This window comes from Panicum virgatum, chromosome 4K (assembly GCF_016808335.1).
Source record: "Panicum virgatum strain AP13 chromosome 4K, P.virgatum_v5, whole genome shotgun sequence".
NCBI classification, from domain to species: Eukaryota; Viridiplantae; Streptophyta; class Magnoliopsida; order Poales; family Poaceae; genus Panicum; species Panicum virgatum.
This window is the reverse complement of record NC_053139.1, coordinates 24998808-25025595: the sequence shown is the minus strand read 5'-3', so window position 1 is coordinate 25025595 and position 26788 is coordinate 24998808. Positions and strand designations below refer to the sequence as shown.

General features: G+C 46.2%; 1 non-coding gene across 1 annotated transcript; it reads right to left on the bottom strand.

The window, feature by feature from the left end:
- Positions 1-5846: 5846 nt before the first annotated feature.
- LOC120705366 lies at positions 5847-5953 on the bottom strand. Its single transcript, XR_005687947.1, has one exon. It is a non-coding gene; the product is annotated as a small nucleolar RNA R71 (small nucleolar RNA).
- Between the last annotated feature and the right edge of the window lie 20835 nt (positions 5954-26788).

Here is a 26788-nt window from a genome sequence, read left to right as displayed (position 1 = left end):
AGATGTGTACCCATGGCAGAAGGACGTAAGATCATAGAGAAATGCCATGCAGCACCATACGGAGGCCATTATGGTGTGTTTCGCACACAAGCGAAAATTTGGCAAAGTGGATTCTTTTGGCCATCAATGTATGAAGATACCAAAGACTTTGTACGGAGATGTCCAAACTGCCAGAAGCATGGAGGAATTATGGCTCACAATGCGATGCCCCTGACCTACAACCTCCAAGTTGAACTATTCGATGTATGGGGCATCGACTATATGGGACCCTTTCCAAAATCGCATAATTACGGTTATATCTTGGTCGCCATTGACTACATCTCCAAATGGGTTGAAGCCACGCCATGTAGGGCTGCAGATGCAAAGCACGCCCGTAAGATGTTCCATGAGATTAGCTTCCCAAGGTTTGGCACATCAAGGATGGTAATCAGTGACGGAGGGTCGCACTTTATTGACACGGCCTTCCGGAACTTTCTCAACGAACTAGTGACCAAGCATAACATCGCAATCCCCTATCACCCTCAGACCAACTGTCAAGAAGAAACATCCAACAAACAAATAAAAAATATTCTGCAAAAGACCATGAACGAAATGGGGAAGGCATGGAAGTTGAATTTGTTAGACGCTTTATGGGCTTACCGTACAGCATACAAGACACCCACTGGTATATGACCATACTAGATCGTCTATGGGAAAACATGCCACCTACCTGTAGAGCTGGAGCATAGTGCACATTGGGCTATTCGGAGATGGAACATGGATCTAAAACAAGCCGGAGAGCACCGAAAGCACCAGATCTTGGAACTGGAAGAATGGAGGGACAAAGCCTATCATAGCGCCTCGATCTACAACGAAAGAACCAAGAGGTGGCATGATAAGCGGCTGATGCCCAAGGTCCTCAACCCAGGAGACCAGATACTGCTATTTAACTTTAGGGTTAAGTTGTTTGGTCACGAGAAAATTGCGCAGCAAGTGGCTGGGACCGTACCTCGTCGTCGATACATCGCCACATGGAGCTATCATGATACAAGACGACGAAGGAAATACCTACAAGGTAAATGGTCATCGCCTCAAGCTCTTGTTAGACCATAACAAAGCTTTTGATGAATAAATAGATGTGATCGTCTTAGTCGATCATGATCATATACCTAATTAAGGGCCATAGAGGCCAAAGAGACAGTTGGGCCCACTTAAATTAGAATACCCTTAGGGCAACCTGTTGACCATAAGAAGCTAGAGTCCATTGGGGCCCAGCCATGGTTGACTGACCATCATGGTTGGCTGAGCATGGGCTGGCCCCAATGTGGCCCATCTTCAGTGCACGGCCTCGTTAACCCATGTTGAGCCCAGTTCGGGTGGGCACGGCAGTCCTCGCGAATGAAAAAAGGGGGGATCTCGTATCTCTTTCCTAGAAAAACCTAAACGCCTCCTTCTCCACTTTGTTTCCATCTACTCCACACCTCCATCCAACTCCGGCAGCATCCCATGACCAGTTTGCCATGGCTGGCAAGGAGATCATTCCTTTTGTAGCTCCGGAGCCCGATAAGAAGGAGCACCTCAACCCGATGGAGCAATACTTTTCCGAGGCGCTACAGGAGGAAGTCTACTTAGTGAGTACGCGTTCACCGGCGACACCACGAAGAACCACGAGGAGACGGGAGCCTAGAGACGTTAGGGGCTGGTCAGCCGACCGGCATGGCCGGCCGACCACCCCACGAAGCCGCTCGGCCCCTGGCTCTTCTGGACGCTCCTCCTCACCTGGTGGAACTCCACTCGGGGAGATTCTGTGTCATAAACCACATAGAAGGATGTCGAAGAAGAAGTTAGAAGTCTTCGCAGTCAAGTTATTCTAAGACGAGAGCACACTAGGGCCAAGACTGAAGCCGGACAAAGAGTATGTGCATTCTTGGGTAACCAAGGATGGAGACATCATTAGTCACGACTACAGGCAGAACAAGATATCTCCGGATGACTGTTGACGGCCATTATTTCACGTTCTGGCCGTCAACTTCTCATAAATAATTGAGCTTTACACTATGTTCCATTCATATTTTATTTAATTCTAATAAGTTCCACAAGTTTTGGATGAGTTTTGATTTCAGGAGAACACATGATAAAAGAGGACGAATTTGGGCAAAAACCCAGGCCGACCAGCCTATCCTAGGGCGGCCAGCCTGGCACCCCCACACACACTGCCACATCTTCGATCCAGGGGTGATGTCCTGTACTCAAGTGTATCTGAGCTGAGGATTGGATGTCGGTTTGATTGAATGGACTGAAAGGCGTGCACAAGGATCAAAGGACCCACCATTCAGCGCAAAGCCATATCCAAGTCAGCAATCCACACCCCGGAGTAATCACAAGTGTCAAGTCACAACATCGATGGAACGGAGGGCCAGCACGAGCCAGAGAGAGGCCGGTCGGCCTTCCTTAGGCCGGTCGGCCTGGCCCTGTCTGCGTTCGAGCTACGCAAGCTACACCGACTCCAGGAGGAAATCACAGACGTCCACGCAAAGGTGGTGGCCAGATGGCCACACTCCTAGACCGGCCATCCTAGGAGAGGCCGGCCGGCCCCACCTTGCAGCCACTCAGGTCCCGGCTTCGTGTGGAAGTTAAGCTCAACCGTCACAACCGCCTCCAACTGACGCCACGTGCTTCACCTGCTCAGAACCGACCTTGGAAGGCTATAAATAGAACCCCCATCCATCACTTGTAACACACACCTTGGATCTCAAATCTCTCTTCACTTTCTAGAGTAGGATTCGTAGTTTGGGAGTTAGAGTCGAGTCGAGCTTGCTCGGGATTCCGGAGTCCTCGAAAGTCTGGTAAAGCTCTTGTATCTTTCTTTCAAAGTTATCAATATAAGTTATCTTCTCTACTTTTCAGAGTCAGCTTTACTTTTCACTTTCTTTTATCTTCTCAAGTCTGAGTGTTCAGCTAGAGCGCTGAAGTTGTATGCTTTAGCTTAGGCTAAGTTATCTCTCTAATAGTCGGGAATTTATCTTACGGGTTTTCTCGCCCGGACTAGAGTATCTCAAGTTAGTGCTCTAGGTTGAGGGGGATTTCTCTCGAAGGCCTCAAGAGAAATCCTAACACCGAGTGCAGACATGGTGTCTGAGCTTAGTGTTAGCTAGAAAGTGTGTTCCACCCCACGGTACCATTGTGGTAGGCGGCAGGTGGTGACAGCCCTGTCCATCCCTCGTAGTCCACCACGTTCGGGTGCTTTCATAGCAGTAGTGCCGACTGCCGTTGGACTCCCTTCTCATCCCAGTCTGAGTCCTTCTCTGAGGCCGCCGATGTAAGCTCTTCCTTCCCGAAGATTTGTCAGATAGTTAGTCTGATCTAGAGAGGCTAGCTCGATAGTTCAGAAGTGTATTAGGTATCTTATCTCGCTCGTTGTCCTCCCAGCTACTACCTCTCTATGGAGTTGAGCCTCCGTGTGTCACTCAGTCATAGACTGGCCATTTATCTTATTCTTATATCTGGCTTACCCCCGTCTAGTTAGTCGGTTGATTAAGCTAGTACGGTTATCATTCAATTTACGATACTCTTTACCATAGTGCTTCCCTGAGGAAAAATACGATACCCTAGAATACTCCATGGTGAAGTGCTATTGTGGTGATTTTGTGCGCTAAAAATCGATATTCTTTTGGGGCATAAGAAACGCCAACAAGCATTTCTGGCACCGTTGCCGGGGAAGCAATTGTCTAAAGATATCATAAATAGTCTGATAGACTTTACTAGTTTGTCACCGCTAATCTTAGCGGGCTTACCATTGCTCTCTCTATCTTTTTGATTGTTGTAGAGCAGTGCATGACCGGTTTTGACTTACCAAGTAACTTCGATCCGAATCCAGAAAGAATTGGGAGAATTGTAAGACGCCGCGTCGTCCCACCTTTGAAAAGACTCACTTTGCCTATCAGCTTGCCATCCACTTCAGCCTCATCACCCATGGCCCTGAAGACTCTTCGTCAGTTCTCGGCCCCGTCCGGTAGCCACATTCCTACTGGATGGAACCAAGACTAAGCCGGCAATGACGGCTTTCATTTGAAGACTGGACTGGTGAACATGGTTCAAGCTAGTCCATTCTGTGGAAAGGCATCCGAGGATGCCAATGCCCATCTCCAGAACTTTCTAGAGGTGAGTAACACCATTGTAAGGATCACCGGGGTGTCCGACCCTAGAGGGGGAGGGGGTGAATAGGGTCGCTAATCGCTTTTTAACCTAGGGCTCAAACTACTTGCATAAGATAAACCTAACACGTCCTATGCATACTAGTTATGACTAAGGTTTATCTATGTTACTCTCTACTTACCCCTAAAAAGACTTGCAACCTAGCTAATCCTAATCAAACTAACTAGGAAAGTAAAGGTATGCAAGGAAGAGTAAGTGCGGAAACGTAATGCGGTAAGTAAAGAGGTAAGTGCAAGAGGGATGCAAACTCCCGAGTAGACACGGTCATGTAACGTGGTTCGGCATAAACGCCTACGTCCACGGGACACCGAGGCTCTTCCGATCACCGTCTTGCACTACGCCACCAATGGCGATGCCGGCAAGCAAAGGCAAGTGCCCACAAGACACCGAGTCTCGTGCACCGCCACCGTCTCTCTCGGTCACCCCGGCCGAAATCCACTACGGAGCTTCTCCACCAAGGAGGGGGCCTCCTCTTCCCCCGCACAAAGTGTTGTTGCCACTCCACACCAAGACGGAGGGTCACACGACGGATCACAAGTTGCTTGCCGCAGCAAGACTTCTCTCAAGGGAGCTCTCGCAAGAACTAATCCCTAAACAAGCACTAAGCACTCTCACAAGTGTGCTTAAGCCTATATGATGTACAATGAAGCTCTATGGTGGTTGGAGATGTTCTTGGGTGTGTTTGGGATGTTCAGCAACTCCAGCACTCTTCAAATGGCCGGGGTGAGGCGTATATATAGGCCACCAAGTTTTGTAGCCGTTGCTCCAACGGTCAGCTGAAAATCTGCTACCACCGGAAGAACCGATGCCTCTTGGTAGGGTAGCGTCGGTTCATCCGGTCACTCACAACATGAAGTAGCCGTTGAAGTCCTGACAGCTGACGCAGAGACCACCGGTTGAACCGATGCAATGCACCGATGCCTCACCGGTTCAACCGGTGCTGAAAGAATCTTCTCCTGGATGCTGACGTCATTACACCGGTGGTATGCACCGATGCACCGTCGGTTGAACCGGTGCTGAAGAAACTTCTTCTGGTCACTTGACATCGTCTCTGGTACAAAGGACGGCCATTGCACCGATGCCTTATTTTGGACCGTCGGTTCAACCGGTGCCTATAGGCTGACTTGGCTTCGATTCCCTTCTGCACCAAAGTATCAAGGCGTCGGTTCTTCCGACTATCATCGGATGCTCCGATGCCCTGGCGTCGGTTCTTCCGGTGCTCCTGAATCGAAGAGCTTTCAGGGCGCTGCCCTGAGACCCGCGAGGGGCGGCTCCCCCTCGACCCCCATCCGCTAACCGGGTAGCGGAACCCCCGTAGGGGGCGGCCCTTTGGGCCTAGCTACGCCTATCTTCTCTTTGTCATCACTTGAACCTAAAAGCCTGAATGGTCATCTTTAACAATCATATTAGTCCAAGTGTTGTGTTGTCATTCGATCACCAAAATCACTCGAAATGGCATCAATGGTGCCATGTTCGTTACAACCATCAACCCCAAACATACTACGATGGATGTCGTCCGCCTTCGGCTTTTCCCGTTCTCACTGATTGGGAAGGCCAAGATGTGGTTTTACTCCAACAAAGAGGCTTTCAACACATGGGAAGCTTGTTCAAATGCATTCCTGGCCAAGTACTTCTCGGTGGGTAAGACCAATGTCCTCCGGAACAAAATCTCCGATATTGAACAATTACCGGATGAGACCATCCCAGAGGCCTGGGAGCGTCTGCAGGAATATATTCAAGCATGCCCACACCATGGCATGGAGGAATGGCTGATTATCCAGAACTTCTTCCATGGCCTGAATCAGCAAGCCAAGGACCACGTAGATGCAGCAGCGGATGGTTCCTTCCTCTCTCTCGATGTTGCGGGAGCGAAGACGCTTATTGACAAGATAGCCTCCAATCAGAGTTGGAAAGGTGACAAGCAGCCAGCCCGTCCAAGGGGCGTGCATCAGATCTACAACGTTGATATGCTGGCTGCCAAGATTGATCTTCTCATGAAGAAACTAGAGTCTCCGCACATGGAGGATAACCAGGTTTTAGAGTCTCGGATGACATGTGAAACATGTGGCGAGACTGGGCGCTCGGGTACGTCGTGCCCCCTTACTCAAGAGGACGCGAACTTCATTGACACCAATAACAACAATCCCAACTCGGGATTCCATCCTCAACAAGGTTGGAACTCAAAGGCCAACCTCCCCTTCGGAAATCAGCAAGGTATGAATTTTAATAACAATTTTCATCCTTCATTAAAAGACCTAGTTTATGGCCAGTAGCAAATAAATGACAACATTAGCAAGAAGTTTCATGCTAATGACAAGATCTTGGAATCCTTGGCCTCACAACTAGAGGGCTTTAGCTCTATTATTAAAAACCAGTTGAGCTTCAATAAAATGATAGAAACTCAGGTAGCTCAACAAGCCTCATCCTGTCCTGACGCTAACACGGGGAAACTGCCCGGGCAACCGGAAGTTCCCTCGAAGGAAAACGTTGATGCGGTGACTACGTGTGGCGGTAAGTCCACACGGGAGCCACCTTTCCCACAGGATGCAGGAACCCGGCGTAAAGCCGTATTCGCCAGCCATACCGATGCTAAAGAAGAGCAGGAGGAGGCTGTCGACTCCAACACCATTGCAGCCCAGGAAGACCCCGTGGAACCCCCTAGAACTTCACGGGATTACCACGACACAACTGCCTTACCGTTTCCGAAATGGATAAGGAAGTCGGTGGCCGACGAACAATTCGTCAAGTTCGTCGAGGTAATAAAGAAGCTATATTTCAATATACCGCTTCTTGATCCTTGACCCCAACGAGCTTGCTAAGAAACATCGTTACGATCGAAATTCATGGTGGAGTGTGTTGGTATTTTGTAACATCACGAATAAAATCCGCAAGCGCACGGATACCATTGTAGCTTTCACCCAAGAGTATTCCAGGGTATCGTATCCACTAGGGAATCGTTAGTACACTACCTACGGGTTCAGGCTGTCCAAGGACACAAACGCTGGTGTAGGAGGATAGGAAAGAGAGGACTTTCTAAGATCTAGAATCTATGTTTAGAAGAAGAGATCACGTTGCCGTTATACTTCGAGCTAAAGGTATCGACCGGCTTATACAAGCCGATAGTTCCAATATGTGCTCTATCCAATATCCGAGCGTGGAGGATTACTAAAAGGCTCGAACAGGGCTGTCACCACCTGCCGGCTACCTCTACAAACCATGGGACTATCATTCAACTGAGTGGTATAGTCCATCCTAGACACCACGTCTACGCCTTTCCCTACTAACTCTAGAGGCGTACAGGGTTATCCTTTTCTATCCGGAGCCCAACTCTAGAGTCAAATGCTACAAGCTAGCATACACATCAACTAATATAAGGCATAGATGATAACTTCCGATCTAAACTCTAATTCTAAATAAGCAAAGAAAGTGTCGAACACTTACAACCGAATAAGCATCCATCGAGGTACAAGTGGAGAAGAGCGCCGACAAGCCCGGCATATCCCCCGGCTATCTCCCTCACTCTCGTAGAGGTACAATTTGGAGAAGTGCGCCGTTATCGGCCCCCTCCTAAGTACCTCTACTCCTAAACTCCTACTAAACACAAGCTAGAGAGGCTCTACACTTGGAGGTGAGTGATGTGTGGTGTGTTGTGTGTGTTGTATTCTCACCCCCTCCCCTTGTATTTATAGGAGGGAGCCACCAGCCTCTTGCCCGAGAAATCAGCCAAACCGCCATTGGAGACCGACCACATCTCGCCACGTGTCATCTGAGAGGCAGTGGGGCCCGTGGGCCATCACCACTGGCCGGCCAACCTAGCTGGTCGGCCGACCGTGGGCTGGCTCCATTTGCCTCGGTCTTTGGTCAGAAGACTGTTAGGTGGGCCCCCATGTCATGTATATGGGTAAGGGCCTGTCTTAAGTTAGTTTGGTAGCTCTGGTGGGCCCTTGGATCCTCGTGAATGCGTCTGATTCGTCGAGAAGGTGTTGCCTCGGATCGATGACGTGTTGCCTTGCTTATGGGCTGCGTCTCTCTCTCATGTGCAGCTGCCAAGTGGGCCCTTTTGGCCTTTGGGCTTGCTTGTGCTTGGCCCAGGAATTTATTCCTTGGATACTATGCTTGTTTCATGCAGTTTTGGCCCAAATTCACCTACACACATTCTCAGACCAGCATCTGTGGAATTTGTCAAATAATCATCCTATGCTAACATTTATTCCTTCTGATGCTCGACTTTTGCACGATAGTTGACGATCAAAATGGGTCGTTAGTGACCGTCAACAAGATCCCCCACACTTAGTTCTTTGCTCGTCCTCAAGTAAAGGCAAGAACTAAGGCGGACCTGACTTCACATGATATGACATCTGCATACAAATTATTCTAGGCCTTACCTTTGCCTGTGAATTTTGATGTGTCTACCATAAATGTTTGGGAAGTTGAAGAGCGAAGCGGTGTTGACTTTAGTCTCCTCAACTTTCCTATTATATGACTGGGGTTTTGGAAATATTTTTTGCACAGACCAACCATAGCTTTACTTCTCCATAGGATCTCTCATGTCGCTCACTATGTATATATCCTCACCAAGGCTTTGCTTCTTTTCACCCTACCTCTAAAGATGGCTTATGTGGGGCTCATGGTAGGAAAAATGGAAGCATGTACTTGTGTCACATATATTGCAAAATCAAACAAAGGATCCATGGAGATGACAAATCAAACATGTTGATCAAGATTGTGCACATATGTGGAAGGTGGATGATGGAATGAAATACTCCTTTTATGAATCTCTCTCCCTTTTATTTGGATAACATGAGGACATGGCAATATGACTATATATATATTTTTTCTTGGACCTTCTGTGTCCAAAGTTTTTTTTGGGTCAAGCTTCTTGGGCATGCCATCTTTTCTCTCTTTTTCTTCTCTATAGCCCATGCCTCAATTGAAAGATATGAGAGAGAGAGAGATCATTAAATATGGAGTTTTATTTTGTGGATGGATGGAATATGGTAGCTAACTTCCAGTGTAGAAGTTTAGCTTATGGAGTGCACATGATCTTGATCAAGCAAGTATGAAAGACATCTCACTAGGGTCACAAAATTTTAAAAAGCTCAATGCAACAACAAAGGACATATGTGTAAGATTTGTGTCATGAAGTTCAACATATGGCTTTGGTAGGACAAGCATGTGGAGTTGTAAGGCTATGGAGATTTTCTTTTTGATAGAAATTTCCCAGACATATAAATAGAGAAAGCAAGAATTCTTCTATCAAACCATATCTCACTAGTCAATAACTTAACAATTATGGGTTCCCTAAGATATGATTCACAAGCTCAGGTTTAGCAAAGAATAAAAGGTATGCAAGCCAATCATAAAGAAGCACAGAACCAGAGGATACCTTCTGAGTTTAATTTTAATGATTAAGCAATGACTTTCATTTAAACTCATAGGTGGGGAGAGTATGAGGGGTAGAGTGCACAAACTGTCACGATGAAGATGATCGGAGCTAGTGCTAGTCAGCCGAACCTGAGGTTCCACTGCCCAACACGAGCTCTGAATCGTCTTGGCTTTTTGCATTCTGGTTCGTTCGGTGTTGTGCACGTGTTGTGGGAGATCTTGAGTGTATATGCTTGAAAGTTCCGAGAGATCTCCCCCACACTTGTTCTTGTACCTGGTACTTATTCAAAAACAAAAGTATGGAAACAAACTAATGGCTCTACTGGTTTTAAGAACCAGGGAGCTCCTAAAATTTATTGAAACTAAAATTTAATCTCACCAAGATACTTACTCAAGCAAGGCTGAATCAAGATTGCATCAGCATAAGTATGCCGTGCAATATTAATCCAAAACTTTGTCTTACCTTTCCATTTGAATTCAGCTCGATGACTCACCCAATCGGATTTGATTTTTCTACAAGAGTTAGTCCATATATGCAACCAACATCTATACAAGTATTAACTCTAGAACATCAATCAAACTTGACACCATGTCAGTTTGACTAAAGAAGACATTTTAACCCAAGCACCATGCTTGATTTCAAACGCTTATGAATGTATGTTGCAATCATACATTCAAACTAGAGCATACGAGAACAGATAAAGGAAGCGTGAAACATGATTGAGCATTATTCAAAAAGAGATAGGCATGGGTATGAACCTGGTGATCCTTGGGCGACCTCCCGGAAGGGCTTTGTTTAATTGTCAAAAGCAAGACATTGAGAATACTTACCACATCATCTTGTTGATGGAGATAATATTGTCACCATGGCAACTCCTCCCATTTTTTTATAGAGCAAGATACGAGGACATACACCAATTCCAAGACAAGATATGAATTGAGAAAAGAACTTACTTTGGGGTACTCACATACCTCCCCCACACTTTGAGTTTGCAAAACTTCAAGTGTATGGAGTTCAAGTCTCTTTCTGTAGTTGTTCCTTCATCAAGGCATATCGAGGTATTGTAGTCGGTGTAGCTCACATGCTCGTACGCATTGTCTATCCATCATTCTCTTTGATCTTCCCCTAGAATGGTTAGCGACCAAAAATACCCGAAGGAAAACAAATATTCTAGAACATGCTCTTGCTTTTTATTGAAAAGAAAATAAATAAGCAAATAAATAAATGATAGTCCGGGCTATCTCCCAGCAGTGCTTTGTTTCTAGTCATAAGCTCGACCATGATAACCTTTGTAGCCACCATTAGTGATGAGTCATTGGTTCACCCCGAACTGATGAAGCTTGCTAAAGGGTTAGTGTCACGGTGCACCCACGAAATCTGCAATGTTTACGATAGACATATGCATCTACAACCAACCTTCTGAAGATTTTGCAAAAGAGGACCTTGAGTTGGTTGTAGTCCTCGTGTGTGCACTGTGCACTAAGCATGCCCGACTCTGGAGTTGCATTGAATGAGCATGGTCTACATGGTATGTCAAAGGTGAAATTCTCATGCTCATTTGAGGAATCCTTTTCATTGGACTCCAGAGTCGGCGCCTCGCAAGATTCCTTGGCCCATTGATTCTCCATCTCAAGAGGTTCATCGTGAAAGATCATAGTTGTATCTCAATCAAGGTCGAGAACATCAGATTCTAGGCCATCGAGAAGAGGCTCAAACTTGATCAAGGGTGATGATGGACGTTCTTCTTCACAAAAGTGAAGGCTATCTTCCGAGTCGTATTCTTCAGAGGATTCTAGAACTCCCAAGAGAACAGGCTTGGATGATATGAATGGAGATGTATTCATCATCTCCTCGAGCGGGTTTCGCTCGGGAAGTGGCTTGGCCAGAAGATTTTCTAGATGAGGAGTAGTAGTGGCCGAGCCAGTTTCTCTAAGCTTTTCATCTAGGCTCCCATGAGAAGTTTTTTCTAGGGGGAGGCCTAGGAGAAGATCAAAATCGAGGATATCGTAGATATAAAAATCTAAATGCACCTCGAGTTTGTCTATGGTGATAGGCACGTCCCTTGCAATCCCCCAACATTCAAAGTACAGTCCGGATGGATTTTTAAAGTACTTGTCGGTTGGAGCAGCAGGGTCATGAAGAGCTTCTACGATTTTTCCCTTCATACAACAAGTGATGGTTGCAGAGGTTGGGCTAATTCGAATCGCTTCGGAAGAACGCTTTGCCTCCTTTGACCAATCAATTGTGGGTGTATGGCGGGAAATTATATCGAGGGTCTCATAAAGACACATCGATTTCATAGGTTCCTCGTGCCTAAGATTTGAGGTGTTTCTGACGTTTACTGAAGGATCACCCTCGAATCGGGAAGAGAACTCTAAAGGTTGAATTTCTTCTTCCTTCGGTGTTCGTGGTTCGGGAGAGGGCTCAACAAACGAATGTTAGGATGTGGAAGATGAAGGCTCAGATTCGAGTGTTGAGAGACTCTCATGGCTCGATACGGATTCCTCCCGGCAGGGTTCACTATGGTCGGTAGAGAAGAAAGAGTCTTCTAAGAAACTATCTAGGGCAGTTTCCATGTCTAAACCCGAGTAGAAAACTTCCAACGATACTTCATCGGGTATAGACATGTATGGGATAGATGCCAAAAGGCGCGAGAATCTAGCCCATGCTGCACCTATGGACTCCTTCTCTAATTGCTCAAAATCGAGGATGTCGATCGGTAGGGAGTCTATGCGTTCGGTGAGGGAGAACGAGTAACAAAAGTCATCTCGAAGCTCCTCCCAATCACCGTTCATATTTCCTATCGTGCGGGTGTACCATTGCTCCGCAATTTCTATAAGAGAGAAGGGGAACAATTTCCACCGCAAAGCTTCTTGTGTCATGCCTAGGATTTCTAGACCCGAACACAGTTCCTCGAATTGTTGCAAATGCTCTTAGGGATCTTCATGAATTTCTCCCGAGAAGGGTCACTTCCGAACCAAGGCTTTAAAGCAAGGGTCGAGTTCATGGTCAGATGAGAAAGATGGTGATGGCTCAGAGAACTCGCCCATTGGGGTAGAGAGCTGTGGAAAGGATAGCTGCTCCAAGGGTAGCGGGCGTAAAGGTAGAAGGAAAGAAAAGGAAAAAGATACGAGGACGACTGAGTCCGAAGATAATGTAGCTGCCATTCCCCGGCAACGGCGCTAGAAAGCTTGTTGGTATTTTGTAACGTCATGAATAAAATCCGCAAGCGCACGGATACCGCTGTAGCTTTCACCCAAGATTATTCCAGGGTATCGTATCCACTAGGGAACGTGAGTACTCTACCTACGGGTTCAGGCTGTCCAAGGACACACACACACTGGTGTAGGAGGATAGGAAAGAGAGGACTTTCTAAGATCTTGAATCTATGTTTAGAAGAAGAGATCACGTCGCCGTTATACTTCGAGCTAAAGGTATCGACCGGCTTATACAAGCCGATAGTTCCAATATGTGCTCTATCCAATATCCGAACGTGGAGGATTACTAAAAGGCTCGAACAGGGCTGTCACCACCTGCTGGCTACCTCTACAAACTGTGGGACTATCAGACAACTGAGTGGTATAGTCCAGCCTAGACACCACGTCTGCGCCTTTCCCTACTAATTCTAGAGGCGTACAGGGTTATCATTTTCTATCCGGAGCCCAACTCTAGAGTCAAATGCTACTCGCAAGCATACACATCAACTAATATAAGACAGAGATGATAACTTGCGATCTAAACTCTAATTCTAAATAAGCAAAGAAAGTCTCGAACACTTACAATCGAATAAGCATCCGTCGAGGTACAAGTAGAGAAGAGCACCGACAAGCCCGGCACATCCCCCGACTATCTCCCTCACTCTCGTAGAGGTACAATTTGGAGAAGAGCGCCATTACCGGCGCCCCTCCTGAGTACCTCTACTCCTAAACTCCTACAAAACACAAGCTAGAGAGGCTCTACACTTGGAGGTGAGTGATGTGTGGTGTGTTGTGTGTGTTGTATTCTCACCCCCTCCCCTTGTATTTATAGGAGGGAGCCACCAGCCTCTTGCCCGAGAAATGAGCCAAACCGCCATTGGGGACTGACCACATCTCGCCACGTGTCATCTGAGAGGCGATGGGGCCCGTAGGCCGTCACCACTGGGCCGGCCGACCTAGCTGGTCGGCCGACCGTGGGCTGGCTCCATTTGCCCCGGTCTTTGGTTAGAAGACTATTAGGTGGGCCCCCATGTCATGTATATGGGTAAGGGCTATCTTAAGTTGGTTTGGTAGCTCTGGTGGGCCCTTGGATCCTCGTGAATGAGTCTGATTCGTCGAGAAGGTGTTTCCTCAGATCGATGACGTGTTGCCTTGCTTATGGTCTGCGTCTCTCTCTCATGTGCAGCTGCCAAGGGGGCCCTTTTTGCCTTTGAGCTTGCTTGTGCTTGGCCCAGGAGTTTATGCCTTGGATAATATGCTTGTTTCATGTAGTTTTGGCCCAAATTCACCTGCACACATTCTCAGACCAGCATCTGTAGAATTTGTCAAATAATCATCCTATGCTAACATTTATTCCTTCTGATGCTCAACTCTTGTACGATAGTTGACGGTCAAAATGGGTCGTTAGTTGACCGTCAACAGAGTGCCATATCAAATGAACCTGTGAGTAGCAAAAATAGCATAGTCTCCATCCATAATCCTACCCTGAGGTTCGTAGCCAAGTGGCTCGCCATGGTCATGCACCCTCGTGCAGACCTTCGCCTCTGCAGCTTGCCCGAGTTGCAATACTTGTACGTTATGGCAAAGCAAATCCGCTGCTCTCCAGTCAGAACCATGCTCGCTCACTAGCAGAAGATGATCTCCGGCAAAAGCCCCATCGATATGACCTCTCTGTTCACTCTCATTGCGAGGTATGTCGGTGTGATGGATAACGCTTAGGTCACCTTCATACCAGAGACTGAGGCATTCAGGTATGAGGTCGGCCTTGAGCACTTCGTGCAGGGACACATGATGCGCGAAGGGCCCAGAAATTCTATCTTTATGCGTTACCCCGGGTACGATAGAGAGGTCGAGCTTCCATGCTCAAGACTCTCTCTCTCTACGCGGTGAAGAGCCTAACCTTGTAGATGGAGAAGAAGGAGCCCGCGTGACGGAGTGTTGCAGGTCCACAGACGAGAAGCAGAACTCGGCAGGACCAACAAGCCGGAGCAGGACCATCGTGTCAAGCACCCCCGGCCTCCACTACTGCGCAGCCCAGACCTTCTACGCAGAACATGAGCTTCAACGAAGCCTATGGGTACTATGCCTATGGCGACCCGAGCACGTTCCAGGCCGACAGTAGTGGGTATGCGGGTGACCAGGGACCCTACTACCCCGCAGGTATGCATTCGCCTTGTGGTCCACAGGTGGGTCCTTCAGCATCAGCACGCTTCAACTATGAGGAACCGATCATGCGAAGCATCACCGATCTCTCGAACCAGATCACCACACTTGGCACATAGCAGCAGCAGATGCAGGACACCATAGCACACAACACCCAGTTAACTCAACAGAACTGGGGGCTGACGTCGGCAATGCAGTATGACGTCTCCAACATCTTCCTCCACCTGGGGCTAGACCATCAACCGTCCTAGCTGTACTATCTGCCCCAGCAGTACCAGCAGCCTGAACAAGAGGACAATGATGATGAGGATGAGAAAGAGGAATATGAGGACGAGGAGGATCAGGACTCCGATAAGGAGGACTGAGCTTCATCGAAGCTTGGGGGGGTCGTACCACCAGGTAAGTCACCACATCTCGACCGTTTTCAGTAGCCATGCCATAATACGCATATAAAAAAATAAAAATAATAAAAATAATAATGATCTCATATGAGTGGAAACCCTGTAAGCTCTTGCTTTGGAAATGATGAATAGTTGCTCTGTTCATGCCTCGTATATGCCTCGTTTATAGCTTTTTACTCTCCTAGTATATGAGCTAGTTTGCACATTTTAGTTCCACTGAAAAATGGTTGAGTGGAGGCATGAGTATAATTTCTAAAGTCTAAGTTGTTGCGGGATTCGAGATAGCCTAAACCAGATTTAAAACTGCTTGCTCTAGTAGGGAATCTCTTGGAATCTTTTGAAAATCAAAATTTTGGTGAAGGTTTCCCACATGGTTATAATGACCCATCCAGAGCCTCTCATGCTATATAAACCGAAATGAGCTATCTTGCGTTATCATGAGCCTTGCCGAACGGTGTGTTCGTCAAGGAAATGGAACTTGCCATCTGCCGATCGATTTCCTTCATATACCCATCGTTTGCTAGCCTCAAATGTCTGGTCTGTCAACCACCCATTCCGGGAGTGACATCCACCACCAGACATCTTTTCCCCCACAGTCATACACCCAAAGTCTCCACCATATACCCAATCATCCCATACAAGGTCTTCTCATTATGAAACTCCAAAGATATTAGAATCATGTCAGCAAAAGAGAGAGGGGATTATTCTCTACAAAAAAGTTAAGAAATAAGAGAAGAAAATCCCACTCTCCCAAAGAGTTGCAAACAAGGAGTTCAAATAAAAGACCGAATTCCTTTCCCAAGCATGAGTCCATCTCCCTCCATCCATTTACATTCCACATGATCGGAATTTGGTTAAGTTCCAATCCATCCTGGATCACCATTCGGCTCGGCAATATAGGTAACCAAGGTATGCGACACTCTCCTTACCTACAAACTCCACATATCAGCCTTAGGAGTAGGGAAAAGAGGGTCAAAACTCCGACCCCATGTGAGGATCATACACCTTGAGTGACTCGAGAGTACCATTGGGAAACCTGAACTTCTTTTGAAAAGTCTTGCAAAACTCCGAGCTAGGAACCTGAATGAGTAGCAGAAAACACTCTGGTGAAGGTTGTTCAGTCCCTCAACCGCTCAAGACCAAGGGATGAAAACAAATACACCCCATCCTCCAGAACCTTAGGTATGAGCCAACTTACTCATAGAACATACGGGACGAGTAATATGCTGTGCACAAGGTACCTGCAGGGTGTGAACATTGATGCAACTCCTGATCCACCGAGCCTTAGTTTAAGCTTTGCTCGAAGAAGAGCAAAAGTTTAAGCTTGGGGGGGGGGTTGACGGCCATTATTTCACATTCTGGCCGTCAACTTCTCAGAAATAATCGAGCTTTACACTATATTCCATTCATATTTTATTTAATTCTAATAAGTTCCACAAGTTTTGGATGAGTTTTGATTTCAGGAGAACACATGCCAAAAGAGGACGAATTTGGGCAAAAACCCAGGCCGACCGGCCTATCCTAGGCCGGCCGGCCTGGCACCCCCATACACACTGCCACATCTTCGATCCAGGGTGATGTCATGTACTCAAGTGTATCTGAGCCGAGGATTGGATGTAGGTTTGATCGAATGGACCGAAAGGCTTGCACAAGGATCAAAGGAACCACCATTCAGCGCAAAGCCATATCCAAGTCAGCAATCCACACCCTGGAGTAATCACAAGTGTCAAGTCACAACATCGGTGGAACAGAGGGCCAGCACGAGCCAGAGAGAGGCCGGCTAGCCCTCCCTTAGGCCGGCTGGCCTGGCCCTGTCTGCGTTCGAGCTACGCAACCTACACCGACTCCAAGAGGAAATCACAGACGTCCACGCAAAGGCGGTGGCCAGATGGCCACACTCCTAGACCGGCCGGCCTATGTGAGGCCGGCCGGCCCCACCTTGCAGCCACTCAGGTCCCGGCTTCGCGTGGAAGTTAAGCTCAACCGCCTCCAACCGACGCCACGTGCTTCACCTGCTCAGAACCGACCTTGGAAGGCTATAAATAGAACCCCCATCCATCTCTTGTAACACACACCTTGGAGCTCAAATCTCTCTTCACTTTCTAGAGTAGGATTAGTAGTTTGGGAGTTAGAGTCGAGTCGAGCTTGCTCGGGATTCCGGAGTCCTCGGAAGTCTGGTAAAGCTCTTGTATCTTTCTTTCGAAGTTATCAATATAAGTTATCTTCTCTACTTTTCAGAGTCAGCTTTACTTTTTGCTTTCTTTTATCTTCTCAAGTCTGAGTGTTCAGCTCGAGCACGGAAGTTGTATCCTTTAGCTTAGGCTAAGTTATCTCTCTAATAGTCGGGAATTTATCTTACGGGGTTTCTCGCCCGGACTAGAGTATCTCAAGTTAGTGCTCTAGGTTGAGGGGGATTTCTCTCGAAGGCCTTGAGAGAAATCCTAACACTGAGTGTAGGCGTGGTGTCTGAGCTTAGTGTTAGCTAGAAAGTGTGTTCCACCCCACGGTACCATTGTGGTAGGCGGCAGGTGGTGATAGCTATGGTGGAACCACCCAAAACTACTAGGCCTGGGTGCACTAATCTTTGTTGCTAAGCAACTCTGACCCAAATTGGCACTCACCGGTTGTTCCTCGAGTGAAGCCTCGATAAAAGCCACGCTATTCCAGGATCAGCAGACAACACTCACGCGAAGGTGAGCCTAGAGATTACAACACAGAACATTTCATACATCTCAGAGTGATTGCAGCGGAAAGAAATTTATTACAAACCATGTTCAGAATAGTAAAGTACTACAGAGTTCCATCTACTCAATTTATTTGAGTCTTATTGTTCAGCAGAAGCATTAAAAGATAACTAGCGAAATACGTGACGCATCGATAAGCCCGTACGAAAGCGTCACTCAGCGGGAGGGTGATCAGCACCAGCTGAAGGACCATCCCACTCAACAGACCAACCCGGAGGCATGGTGCACGGCCAAGTAAGACTCACAAACAGATCTTCAAAGTTAGTACCTGAAAAACATTGCCACAAGCAAGGCTGAGTATACTAATACTCAGCAAGACTGACCCGTCTCCGGATATAACATAGTCTGATAACTAGACATGCAAGGCTTTTTGGTTGGTGGGTTTGTTTTGCTAAAGACGTCACTAAAAGTTGATCCTTATTTTCAAATTTTATTTAGCCATCTTCCAGTTGGATTAACCATTCTAAGTTTGCATCTAACCCTACACAAACATGGTAGAGCAACCATTAAATCAACCAGCAGTATTATCATTATCATGTTCCACTTATTACTCTGTGTGACCGAAAACATTAAGCAATCTCATGCCTTGAGAGGCGGACGATTCTGAATCGGATTTCAACCTGGCCAGGGGAACCTAGACCACACGCATGGGGATCGACTTCGCTCCCGCCCACGCTACTTTTCCCCTTTCTTTCCAGTCCGTGGATCTGGAACACCCTCCCCGACTACAGAGTCCGACCACTCTGCACCCGTACGTCGCGACAAAAATATAAACCCTACTTCTACAAGGAGGGTGCGAGATCGTTCCACTCGCCGGTCCAATCAGGTACTTAAGCTTACCGATTACCATATTTCTCAGTATATGGCTAGTACTTTCAAACGCTTAACGAAATGAGCCACACACCGCGATCTTAGCCATTTTTTACTATACCAGCGGGGTATCTCAACTACACAACCCCGCCCGTTGTCCTTATATTTCAGCAGGAATTAAAGTCAGCAAAAATCCTATTTGCTCGCGAGAGGCAGGAAACCACTCGACTTCTACCGTTCCTAATTAGCATGGCAACTAGTCGATAAAAAGATCCGGTATCAAACATAGGTACCTAGGGAAAACTATTACAACACATTATAAATAGATAAAAGAATAAGAACTCGAAAAATAGTGGGATTATGCACCGGGGCTTGCCTTCTTGGGCACTGTCAGGCAGAAAAGCCTCTGGGGCTTGGCCCAGGTCTTGAGACAAGTTAGCATAGTTCAAATTGACTTTCTGATCCACACGAGAGTCCGCGGGCACCAATTCATAGTCCCCGTCCGCGAGATTAACCGTTTCTATATGCAATGCAAGATTAAGAGTTATTCATGGATAACGATTTCTTTCCTTCACGATAAAGTTGTAGTTCAACAAAAGTTAATTTAGTGATGATTTCAACATTTCATTTCATGGGCAGTCGTTTATAGAATAGTAACCACAATTATGTTTCTTCATGAATGAGTGGAGGTTTTGGTTTTCATTTTCAAATTTAACACATAGCATGCTTTCATTATTTCATCACAACAAAACTACTCATGAGCTAGTGATGGAAAAACTAAAGTAACACAGATCCAAACTTAAGCATTGATGGTATAAACTTCAGCCTTTAACCATAAAGCAATTACTATACTATACATATAAGTAGATTACTCTAGTTGTTTCACCTTTTTTTACAGAACGTTTAACATGGGTTATGGTGCTACAAATTTTATGGGAGAATCTACTAAGAATCTACTTACTACTGTAATTTATCCAGATTTTATTCACTTATACAGCAGAGGTGACAAATAGAACAAAAACAGCAAGACATTAACTAAGATTAATTCTACAGAGAGTTGTACTTGGGATATGATTCTCAAATTTTTACCAGAGCCTATTCATAAGCTAAACATACTCCAGAAATATTATCGAGCTTTATAACCACAAGATAAATTAGTTATGCATTTAAATTAACATGGATTAGCATAAATTTCTCAAAGCGCATTTAACCAGTACTGCATATGAAATTTTTATTACAGATAGAAAATACTCTAAACAAGATCATGTCCAAAAATCAAGATCAGGTACGATGTAGTTTACTCAGAACAAAAATAGTAAATCTAGCCCTAAGATGCTAAGCGTGATTATTCACCAAAGCAAAACTCAGTAACTGTAGCTCAAAATTTTTAGACAGGAACAAAGAGATAAAATGAGACTTCAGAAATAAATATAGATTTTTTTGATTATAAGAAATATATATGATGAATTAAGTTGATTAAGCAGCATAAAACATGGTATATAGCAAATGAAGTCTAATAACTCTGAAATTTATGGATTAACAGGTTTTCAGTTGCACATGCATGCAGTAAAAATTTCAGAGCAAGCTCATGTGCATATTTTCTAGTATTAAATCGAGAAACTAGCAACAGATTATAGAATCTTGATTGTTCCAACATGATAACTATTTTGGTTGGGTGTCATCTTTTTACTGTGATCTTAATATTCCATTAGTGATAACATATCAAAAAATCAAGGTCATTTCTTGAGTAGAACTTCCTGAACATGCATAGGTTGATTTTCTTATTCTTTTTCCTAGATTAAATTTGGTAGAGTTTCTGCAGATTTGACTGTTACAAAACTTGTAGATCTTGTTACAAGGATTCCAGATCAGTTGATTTTACATTTTTACGATTTTTTTGTGATTTGTTTTGTATTTTAGAAATTCACTGTCATACACTGGAAATCTTGCAAACGCACCCTTGAACAAAAAAAGAAATTACAACCGGGCCCTTCACCGGCCTTCTCCGCCGCTGCAGCTCGCCCGGTGGTGTTCTGCTAGGCAGGGCTTACCGGGGCTGCAACGGGGAGGCGCGTGGGAGAGTAGGGATCGAGGAACACCTACCCTGGTCGGCGTTCGAGTGCTTGCTGCATAGAATCGAGCTCGTCGGCGTCAATGGCGGAGCGGTTGTTCGGTTCGCCGGCGTTGGAGGTGAAGGAGGGCTCGGGGTAGGGGAACAGGGCACGCACGAGCACCGCGTGAGCTTGAGGATGCGCCTGGGGTAGCTGTCGTGCACAGACTCCCTCTGGGCTGGCCGGTCCGCGGTGAGCCCAAGCTCGCCGGCGGCGGCGCAGAAGGGGAACGGCGTCGGGAGGAGGTTTGGGTTCGATTCCGCGCGCGTGGAGCTCAACTGGAGGGTGGAGAAGCTTGTGGGGTGGTCGGATGGAGCAATGCAGGGCTGGGGTGGCTGGTCCGCGCGAGCTAGATCTCGCCGGCCATGGCGGAGCGGCGGAGGAGGAGGAAGGAGGAGAAGCCGCGCAACGGTGGAGTTCTGGGGGTACTTATAGGCCAAGGAGCTCCTAGGTGAGGTGAGTAGCGTCTGGGGGCGGTCGATTTGGCCATGGGAGACTCGACGGTGAGCGGGCGGAGCGGGCAGCGGCGCTGCGCATGCCGGGGGTGGCGTGGCGGCTCGGGAGCGCGTCTGGGACGCGTGTGCGCGTGGGAAGGTGCCAAGGGGCAAGCCAGGTGGCGCTGGAGGGCTCCCCGGGTCCATTTGGCCGCGGGCGCGCCGTGGACGAGGTCCACCGGCAGCGTACGGCAGGCGGCGGCGAAACAAAGCAAGCCGGGAGGAGAGAGATGGAAATAAGGGCATATCTGCGATTTCTGAAATTCCAGGGACCTCTCGGTAATCTAAAAATATCTCCTATTTGGAGGTCTCAAATGAAAAAGTGTTGAATACCAATTTTGCATAACTTTTCAACATCTACAACTTTCGTGTTATGCAAATTTTCATTTGAAACTCACATTTTGAACTATTTGTACATTTGCAAATTTACACAAAAGGACTTTGGTTTTATTCAGTTTTTGACTTGATTTTGGCTGAAGTTCAATTAAGCGCATGTCAATTGAAGTACCTCTCATGAGCCAACTAAAATTTTGTGCACAAATTTGAATTGAATTTTGAGTAGCTTTTCACTCCTTTTTCTTTCTCCTTTAATTTCTTTTGTATACTTTGACTTTTATTTGACCCTTTCCCTTTGAATTAATTTCCTAAATTTTTCTTTTAAGTTTAACTAAGGTACATTGATTGTATTTAAGTGTACTGACACCTGAGGTGTCACAGCCTACCCCCCTTAAAAAGAATCTCGCCCCGAGATTGGATGATTGAAGATTAGGTAGGGAAGTGATATACCTGAGGTGGAGCTAAGAAAACCCGGATAATGTCGATTAAGATAATCTCCCATCTCCCAGGTGGCTTCTTCTTCAGTGTGATGAGACCACTGAATTTTATACATTTTTACCACCTTTTGACGGGTACCTCTCTCTTTTTTATCCAGAATTTTGAGTGGATATTCGGTATAAGAGAGATCGGGCTCCACTAAAATTTCTTGTTGATCAATGATTTCCGTAGGAACTCGAACACACTTCTTGAGTTGGGATATGTGGAAAACATTATGGATGGCGGCGAGTCATGAAGGAAGTCGCAAACGATAAGCCACGGGTCCACATTCTTCAATGATTTCATTTGGCCCGACATAGCGAGGTGCTAGCTTACTCTTGACTCCGAAACGTTGAACGCCTCGAGTTGGTGGTACTCGTAAATAAACATGGTCACCAATCATGAACTTCAAAGGATCCCTTCTTTTATCAAAATAACTCTTTTGCTGAGACTGGGCTGCTCGGATATTTGCTTGTACTATTTTTACTTTTTCCTCAGCCTAGACCACTAGTTCGGGTCCAAATATTTGACGTTCGCCAGTCTGGGACCAACTCAAAGGAGCTCGACACCGTCGACCATACAGGGCCTCGAATGGTGCCATCTTCAGACTGGCCTGATAGCTGTTGTTATAAGAAAACTCAGCCAAGGATAAACATTTGTCCCAGTTCTTGTCATAATGGATGACACATGCTCGAAGCATATCCTCGAGAATTTGATTTACCCTTTCGGTCTGTCCGTCGGTCTGTGGGTGGTAAGCTGAGCTTCGAATTAATTTAGTTCCGAGAGCCTCTTGGAGTTGCTCCCAAAACCTTGCCACAAACTGAGGACCACGATCCGAGATAATCGTTTTGGGTATACCGTGTAGACAGACAATCCGATCGATATAGATTTCAGCATACTTCTTGGCTCGATATTCAGTATGCACTGGAATAAAATGAGCGGTCTTTGTGAGTCTGTCGACAATGACCCAAATGGAATCATGATGTTGAGAGGTATTTGGTAAGCCCACGATGAAATCCATACTAATATCTTCCCATTTCCAGGATTGAATTGGCAGAGGTTGGAGAGTTCCAGCAACTTTCAAGTGACTAGCTTTCACTCTCTAACATGTGTCACACTCTGCTACATATTTGGCAATCTCTCTCTTCATGCGAGTCCACCAGAAATTTTGTTTGAGATCTTGATACATCTTGGTGCTACCCGGATGAATGGAGAATTTAGAGAGATGTGCTTCGTCCAGGATTTGTTTCCGCAGCTCATGATTTTTGGGAACGACTAGGCGATCCTCGAACCACAAAATTCCTTTATGGTCCACTCGGAAACACTTGTATTTATTTTCACGTTCTACTACTTTCTGCTTGATGATACCAAGACTTTTGTCATGTAATTGTGCCATGATGACCTTGTCATAAAGTGTCGGTTCCACCGAAATATAATTCAAAGAGCCCGGAGGAATGATTTCCAATTTCAGCTTTTGCATTTCAGCACACAATGTGTCATTATATGACTCCACTGAAAGGCAATTGCAGTGAACCTTGCGACTGAGCGCATCAGCTACGACATTAGCTTTGCCCGGATGATAATGAACTTCCAGGTCATAATCTTTGATTAATTCCAGCCATCTTCGTTGCCTCTTATTCAGCTCACTTTGGGTGAAAATGTATTTGAGACTCTTATGGTCGGTATAGATATTGCAATGAGTGCCCATAAGATAATGTCTTCAAATCTTGAGAGCATGAATAACGGCGGCTAGTTCAAGATCATGAGTGGGATAATTTAGCTCGTGTGACCGAAGAGCTCTGGAAGCATATGCTATAACCCGGTTGTCTTGCATTAGAACACAACCAAGACCAGTACATGAAGCATCGCAATAAACATTGTAGGGTTTATTGTTGTCAGGTTGAGCCAAAACTGGTGCTGTGGTAAGATGTGCTCTCAATGTATGGAATGCTCCATCGCACTTCGCATTCCATTTAAACTTGACATCCTTTCTTAGTAGTTCTGTCATGGGCTTAGCAATTCTGGAGAAGTCCGGAATAAATCTGCGGTAATACCCCGCCAAGCCGAGAAAACTGCGAATCTGATGAACTGAAGTAGGAGGTTTCCAGTCCATCACTTCTTGCACTTTGCTGGGATCAACTGAAATGCCTTCACTGGATATAGTGTGACCCAGAAATTTCACTGTGTCCAGCCAGAATTCACACTTGGAGAATTTTGCGTACAGTTTATGATCTCTGAGATGTTGAAGAACAATACGCAGGTGTTGTTCATGTTCCGCCTCGTTCTTGGAATAGATTAGAATGTCGTCAATAAAAACCACGACAAACTTGTCAAGTTCTGGCATGAATACCGAGTTCATGAGATACATGAAATAGGCTGGCGCATTGGTGAGACCGAAAGACATAACCAAATATTCATACAGACTATATCGGGTTGAGAAAGCGATCTTGGGAATATCACAAGGTCAGATTTTAATTTGATGATACCCAGAACGAAGATCAATCTTGGAGAAGATCTTTGCTCCAGCCAACTGATCAAACAGTACATCAATGCGGGGAAGTGGATATTTATTTTTGATGGTCACTGCATTGAGAGGCCGGTAATCAACACACAATCTCAGACTGTCATCCTTTTTCTTTACGAACAATGCTGGACAGCCCCAAGGTGAAGCACTTGGGCGAATAAAACCCTTGTCCAGGAGTTCTTGCAGCTGGATTTTTAGTTCAGCTAATTCTTTAGGCGGCATTCGGTACGGCCTTTTTGAAATAGGTGCTGTACCAGGCTGAAGTTCAATGACAAATTCGATATCCTGGTCTGGCAGCATACCAGGTAAATCGTCCAAAAACACATCTGCATATTCACGGACTACCGGAATATCTTCGAGATGAATATCTTTCATGGCATAGGCACAAGAGTTCTGGCATTGTTGATGAGGTAAATATAGAACCGAATGACCATGAGTTGGAGAATTTATTTCAACGGCTCAGGAAGAGATATCTAACAATACCCCATGTCTTTTCATCCAATCCATTCCCAGAATAATGTCCATACCTTCTAGTGGTAACAAGATTAAAGTGGTAGGAATGGTTTTACTACCCAAACTAAGTGGCGCATTATGAACGATTTGGTTTGATGCGACTTTACCACCCGGAGTAGATATCATGAATGACCCTTTCGTGTGACAGAAATCTAACCCAACCCTTGCTTCAAATTTAGAACTAATGAAGTTATGAGATGCACCAGAATCGAATAAGATAACTTAGGGTGATGGTTTATAGAAAAGGTACCCGACATAATTGGTGCTCCCTCAGGAAGGTCAGCAAGGCTGGTGAAGTTAAGTCAGCCCTGCCTGACTTGAATGGTTTGCCTCTTGCCCTTGTTCTGATAATTTCTGCGAGAAGCCTGCCCTTGAGATTGTCCCGCCTGGGGGCACATCTTGGCAGTGTTCCGGACTCCCGCATCTGAAACAGCGGTTATTGTTGTCAGGGCGAGCGGCTGGCTGAGTATTCGGCCTAGGGCCGGTCTGCTGCTGCTGAGGTGCAAATCGAGCTTGCTGAGGAAGCCCGAATCGAGTCTGCTGCTGCCGTTGAGGAGGCCGAATAATCCAACACCCTGGCTGAGGGGCCTTCTGAGAGGGTGCGGGTGGGGTATTCTGCACAAGGCGATACCTCGGTGCAGAGGCACTCGAGGGTCCAGCAGGTGCCTTGCGCTTCTTTTCAGCGCGGTGTGCAGAAATAAGGTCCTCCTGAGAGATAGCCATATTCACCAATCCATTGAAAGAATCCGCACGGACAAGATTTAGCCTTTCTTGTAACTTGGTGCTAAGGCCTCGACGGAAGCATTCACGCTTCTTAGCATCGGTATCCGTGTGATGTCCAGCATATTAACACAATTGATTGAATACTTGGGCATACTGCACCACAGTACGAGTGCCCTGAGTTAAAGCCAAGAACTCGTTGAGCTTACGGTCAAGAAGTCCAGCTGGAATATGATGATCTCGAAAAGCCAATTTGAACTCATTCCAATTCACCACATGATCAGCCGGTAGCATCCCGTAGTAATGACCCCACCACATACAAGCTGATCCTCGAAGCTGCTGCGTGGCGTAGTGAGTCTTGTTCGCTTCGGAACAAGGAGTAGTCAATAGAGAAAACTTGGACTCGATTGTACGAATCCAAGCGTCCGCGTCCAGAGGCTCATCCACTTTATTAAACAGCGGAGGCTGAGTACTGAGGAAATCTTGGCAGCTCGCTTCTTGTGCTTGGTGAGCATGATGCCCACTCCGTGGTTGTTGCTGAGCTTGAACCAACTGCCGCAAAATTTCCGTCTGGGCGGCAAGAACCTCAGTGATACCCACTGGTGGAGGAGGTGGAGGTGGATCGCCATTCCCCCCGGCTCCAAAACCACTAGGGCTACCTTGAGTTGATCCAACCATCTGAAATGCTAGTACTTTTGCATTAGGCTCAACATTATCA